The sequence below is a fragment of the Larus michahellis genome, chromosome 17 (assembly GCF_964199755.1).
Source record: "Larus michahellis chromosome 17, bLarMic1.1, whole genome shotgun sequence".
In the NCBI taxonomy this organism is placed as follows: domain Eukaryota; kingdom Metazoa; phylum Chordata; class Aves; order Charadriiformes; family Laridae; genus Larus; species Larus michahellis.
In genome coordinates, this window is record NC_133912.1 from 2,792,462 (window position 1) to 2,798,742 (window position 6,281).

Genomic DNA, 6,281 nt, shown 5'->3' on the forward strand with positions numbered 1-6,281 from the left:
CACTTGAATCCTCTCCCCCTCCTTCCATGCTGTTCCGGGCTTCCCTAAGACGAGAGCCAGAGTCCAGGGGGATCCTGAGCATCACACTCAGCAGTTCTTGAGGCTGCTTCCCACCTGGAAACCTGTAGGATTCACCCCCACAGCCCAGCACTCACCCCGCCGCTGGCATCAGACTGGGAGGAGCTGGAGCAGGCCACCACGCCAAGCTCTTCTGCTTTCTCTGCGCCACTTCCCTCCAAAAGCAGGCAAACGCACCCTGGGGGAAAAAAGCCAAAACCAAAGAAAACAAAAGAGAAAAAAAAAGCCAAAAAAAACAAAAAATAAAAAAAAGCCAAAAAAAAAAACAAAAAAAGAAAAAAAGCCAAAAAAAAAAAAACAAGAAAAAGAAAAAAAAGCCAAAACCAGAGAAACCAAAAAAGAAAAAAAAAGCCAACACCAGAGAAACCAAAAAAGAAAAAAAAGAAAAAAAAGCCAAAACCAAAAAAAAAAACAGAAAAAGGCAAAACCAAAAAAGAAAAAAAAAAAAACAGAAAACAAAAAAGAAAAAAACAGCCAAAAAAAAGCCAAAACCAAAGAAACCAAAAAAGAAAAAAAAGAAAAAAAAGAGAAAAAGAAAAAAAAAGCCAAAACCAAAAAAGAAAAAAAAGCCAAAAACAGAGAAAACAAAAAAGAAAAACACAGCCAAAAAAAAGCCAAAACCAAAGAAAACAAAAAAGAAAAAAAAAGCCAAAACCAAAGAAAACAAAAAAGAAAAAAAAGCCAAAAAAAAGCCAAAACTAAAGAAAAAAACCCCTCAAATAGTTGCCAGCATCCAAACAAAGTCCAGGGCGGCCACATGGCGCGGCTGGTTCTGTGCAGCACGGGGCTGCTCAGCTCCTGCCAGCGTCTTTCTGCTGGAGACAGGACTTGGATGGCTTTGCGCTCTCGCCTCCGCGCTGCAGAGGCGGCCATGGCTGGCGTAGGGTCCAGGGCGCAGCAGAAGCCGGGCTGCGAGGGCTCGCAGGAGGGCGGTGGGTGCCTCAGGGCTCGCTGCAGAGAAGCAGATGGTCCAGTAAAGGGCACCTCAGCGCTAGGAGCTGGCTGGCTGCAGCGAGTCTGCTCTCCAACCCAAGGGCTGGGCGCATCTAGGATGGGGGAAGACACCTCCGGCTAAGGCACGTCCCGGATTGCGCACGTGCACAGCTGCCCGCGGGCCCCACACTGCTCATGGCTGCGTTTCTCCCCCAAATTCAGCCAGGCTCCGCGTTCCGTTTTCCCCAGCAGAAGCAAGAAAGTGGCCGTAGGCGCAACTCACAGCTCCGGAGCGCTCTGCTGCTTCTGTGTTCAAAGCCCCTGCTGCCAGGGGTTCTTCCCTCCCCCCATTCCTGCAGCTTTTCCTACCTCTGTCCGGATCCTCCTCATCTCCGGACAGGAGTCCGGACTCCTGTCTCATCGCTGGGGTGGGCTCCAGGGGTGGGCACAGACGAGTCCTGCGCTCGGAAGAGCTCTCTGCTTCCCGCAGCACAGACCAGGCTCGATGGCATCGCTAAAACAGAAACGGGGACAGAGAAAAGTCAGCCGAAGCCCCAAAACTGCTGCTCCCCCCCTCCCAAAACTGCTCCCGACCGGAGTAGCTCAGCCCTTGTCACCGGTAAGACACCAGAAATCCATCCTGGGGGTCCTGCGGGCCGGTGTCGGAGCCGAGATCCGTGCAGGGAGTCTCGCATGGAGAGGATAAGCAGCAGGTCGCAGCGCTGAGCTATCAAAGCAAATGCAAACGTCACTGGTTTTATTCCCAGTTTGCAGCGAGCTCCCCCAGACACAGGCCCCACGGCGCCTCTTTTCCTGCCCCAGAGCCCTGTCGCCAGGCTGGGGCGAAGCACACGCCGAGAATCATCTGCCCTGAATTATTGGGGGGTGGGGTGTGTGGGGGGGAATTTCTTAAAAGCCTTTTTGGCTCAGGCATCCAAATCATCGCTGCTTTTGCCAGTATTTTTTCTTTACGCCCCCAAAAAACGCAGACATAGCCGGGATCCGATTACCTGGGAAGTCTGCACTCGCTCTGTGCTGAGCAAACCCGTGATGAAGGGCTCCTTCCTCCCACCGCTGCAGCTCCCGACGTCGCCCAACTCGAGGGATGGCCGCGCGCCTTCTGCGGCATCACCCGATGCACGAGGGAGGCGAGCGGAGACAAAACCACCGCATTTGCTCTTGGCATCGCTTTGGATACGCGTTTACCGGGCCCGTATCTCACGAGGAGCCTTGTTTGGTTCGCAGCCTTGAGGGCTCCGGTTTGGGAAAGGGGATATGGAAGAAGCGGTTGGGAAAAGAGCCAAGAACGTTAATGGACGGGCTCAGCTCTGATTCCAGTGTCACCTTCCCCTTGTCAGAGACAGGCCAGCGCCCTTAAATCCGCCTCCAGGGTTCGATAACCTCGTCTGGAGAATTTCTCTTGCACAGAGCGAGGACTCGGTGCAATTCCTGCTGGAAGAGAGTGGGGAAAATGGCATGACAACGACCGCCCTGCTCCAATGCTCCACAGGAGCTCGCCGCTTCAAAGCCGTACGGAACCTGCCCTGGATCCCTCCTCGCCCAGCTTTTGTGCTCACCGTCTCCCGAGGACTGGTAGGTACCAACAAGGAGCCGCGACCCCCCTCCCAGCTAAAGCCCGTTAACACTAGGCGGGGGGGGGGCCCCGAACACCCGCTGGCTCGTACAGGAGCCAGGAGGGAAGCAAGGAAGCAGCGGAGTGCTCTGCGTGCTCTGGGGAACTGGAGATCATGGTGTCGAAGCGGGCCTCCCTTCCTACGCCATCCTCACCGTCCGACGCCTGCAAGGAAGGCGGCGCTTACCTACGTCCGAGCGCAAAGTCTAGTGTCCCCCCCCCCCGCCTCCACAGCTCCTCGTGCTCTTGGAAAAGAGCAACGAGAATGGGCACGGGTAAAAGTGTTCCGACAACCGAGGCACAGATCAGAGCGGCAAGGGCTCCGACCCATTCTCTCCTGCTGAACGAGCCCTCTCTCTCATCCCGCCTTTCTCCCTCCATGGCGAGACGGACCCGATTTCTCCCCGAGACAGACCCCACCGTCCCCCAGCCTGAGACCACAGAAACCTCCCCCCTCGCACGCATCCCTCCCTGCTGCTTCCGCTGGCTTATTGCGGCCTGGCAGAGCCAGAAGGGGAGGAGGAGGAGGAGCACCAAGAGCAGGATTTCAGAGAAAACATGATGTTAAACATCAGCCCTGCCTGGGGGAAGCTGGGAGACACGCGAGGGGCAGAGCGGGGGGGCTGTTAAAAGCCTGGATCCATCCAAAACCAACAGGTCCTTTTGCTCTCGCACAGCCGTTTCACAGGATGTTCCTCTCCGGTGTCCCCTCTGACGGCAAACTCTTCCCGTCAGCACCCAGGCGATGACCAGTTAGTCTCCCAGGGGGCCACCACGCAAGATCAGGACAGAAAACATTGGAGAGGAGCCACCCCCAGAGAGCATCAGGAGAGCCGAGAGCCCCAGGGCACCCGGTGAGAGAGAAACGCCCACGAACCGACCCACCAAAGGTCTCCTTCGCCCCGAGGCGATCAACACAGCAGAGCAACTCAGAAACCTCAGCTCCTGCTCCCACAGAAACCAGCCCTTCATTTAAGGGTAAAAATAAATAAATAAATATGCAAGAATTAAAATAAAAACAAAGGCAGGCTGGTCCCTAAGCTCTGACCCCACTAGATGTCTCTCTTGGCCAAGGCACAAGGGCTCCTGAAGCATCACCAGGAGGAAGGTCCAGGGAAGCGCGGAAGGGGCAGGTCTGGAGGCTGCAAACCCCAGACCCCTCTCCCAAAAGCCAGCGGGGAGGGAGCCAAGAGGAGAAAGAAGGACCGAGTGGGCAGGGAAGGGAAACAAGCGTAGGCAGCGCTGGATGGAGAACTGAGCCCCGCAGCTCGCAGCAGCTGGCCTGGCCTGCGAGGTGCCTAAATGAGATACTTGCAGGGGGGAAAAGCAGCTCTGAATCAGCCTGGAAAGTCCCATCCCTCAGGTTAAAGGTCTGAGTCCAAGAGTTCATAGAATAGTTTGGGTTGGAAAAGACCTTTAAAGGTCCTCTAGTCCAACCCCCCCTGCAGGGACATCTTTAACTAGACCAGGTTGCTCCAAGCCCCGTCCAACCTGGCCTTGAACCCCTCCAGGGATGGGGCAGCCACAGCTTCTCTGGGCACCCTGGGCCAGGGGCTCACCGCCCTCACAGCAAAGAATTTCTTCCCAATATCCATCTCAATCTCCCCTCTTTCAGTGTAAAACCCTTCCCCCTCGTCCCATGGCTCCCCTCCCTGCTCCAGAGTCCCTCCCCAGCTTTCCTGGAGCCCCTTGAGGGACTGGAAGGGGCTGGAAGGTCTCCCCGGAGCCTTCTCTTCTCCAGGCTGAACCCCCCCAGCTCTCTCAGCCTGTCCTCCCAGCAGAGGGGCTCCAGCCCTCCCAGCATCTCCGGGGCCTCCTCCGGCCCCGCTCCACCAGCTCCGTGTCCTTCTGCTGTTGGTGGCCCCCGAGCTGGTGGCAGCACTGCGGGGGGGGTCTCCCCAGAGCAGAGTTCATCAGTTTGCTGACACCCAGCAGCCCGCTTGATTTTTATTCTCCTCCTGCAGCAGTTCCCAAGCTACTCCCCCTCTGCCTCAGCGCCATCAGGGGAAACAGCTTTCTACTTATTTCACGTTAAAAGAAACCAGTTGTCAGACCCCAAAAATGCTGCGTTTCATTTAGACACGGTGCATTTCCGATACCATGGGGTTTCGGCGACACAAACCCAGCCCTAGTTGGTACTGGGAGCTAGCAGGGGCGAAACGCGGCTGAACTGGGGGTGGGAACTGTTAGCAATCCCACCGAGAAGTGGCAACACGAGGGGTTTGGATAATCTGGCAGCGGCTTGGAGGTGGAGCAGAGACAGACTTGGCCCCAGGCACACAAAACAGAAGCAGGTCTGACATTTGCGTCTCGTTGCACCGGTCGTCTTAGAAACTGTGAGAAAAGTAAAGAGATCGGGGAACCCGAGGCAATCATCGGGGGCAACCTCTCACCCCAGGGAGCCAACACAAACAACGGGGTCAGGGAACAGGGAGCCGAGAGGATTTCATGCTGCTGGGAGCCATCAGGATACCTATAGGGGCCGGGAGGGGAAAGGAAAGGCCGCATCCCCTGGAAGTGAACCCAGGCAAGGCTGCCCGGAGGTCAGCACCCCGAGCGGCCGGTCCCAAATGGGAACGGATGACTTAACAGGAGACGAACCACCAGGAAAAGCGCGCCAGGTCTTCGGGAGGAATTACAGCTGACGAATCAAAAGGAAAACATCCCACACAATTGCTTGGAAAGCCTTCTCACCCAGCCTGGCTGGGGCAGCCCAGCTGCTCCCAGGGATGTGCACAGCAAGAGGACCAGGGTAGGGTCTGCCTCCGCACCCTGAGCTACGTGGACCATCCTGCTCCGCAATCCCGCTCTCCTGGATGCTATTCCAGGCAATTTCACACCCACAGCCGTCTTGGGTACTTAAAAAGCCCTTCTGCGGGTCAAAGGGGCTTTGACCCAGGGCACACGAAGCACCTTCTCCTGCTCTTTTTCACCCAAAAGCTTGCAGTTTTCTCCAGACAAGGCATTAGGGCTCGGTCTTGCTCAGAGAGGCGCCAGCAGAGATGCCCCGCGGGGCAGCACCGACACCGTGTCAGGCTGTACAGAAACGCTCTCCTCGTGCCCCCCACCGCCGTGCTGCGGCCACCATCGCTGGGCACAGCGGCTGCCCGCCAACCTGCGAGTCACTCGATGGCCCACGGCACAGCACCTGCCACCCTCCCGGCCCCGGGTCCCTCGCCAGCTCTCCCTCCGCTTGGCTGACCCCTTCTCCCCCGTCTCCTCTCCTTCTGCTCGGCTGGCCCCAGGCGTCCACGCACACCACACTCCCTTACTTGCTCTTGGCTGGCCCTTCTACCAGCAGATCTCCTTCGTGTTCACAGAGACCAGCCCCACTGCACATATCTCGCCGTCCAGGGTCACCTCCTCCTGTACATCCATTACACCAGGTGTCGGCTCGCTCCCGCAACAGAGCGTGGCAAGGTTTAGGGGAGAATCTCGCTTCCTTCTTGCCCAGCATGCACGCAGCAAACCCAAGTAGAGCTGAAAGGGGAGAAAAAACAACAAAAAAGAATATCTACAAGACATTTCAGGGCTTGTCTCATCTTGGAGACAACAGCCTTTTACACCAACACCTGCGCCAGCCCACCAGTAAAGCACCAGTTCACAAGCTGTAACGCCGGCCTGTCCCCACTACTTA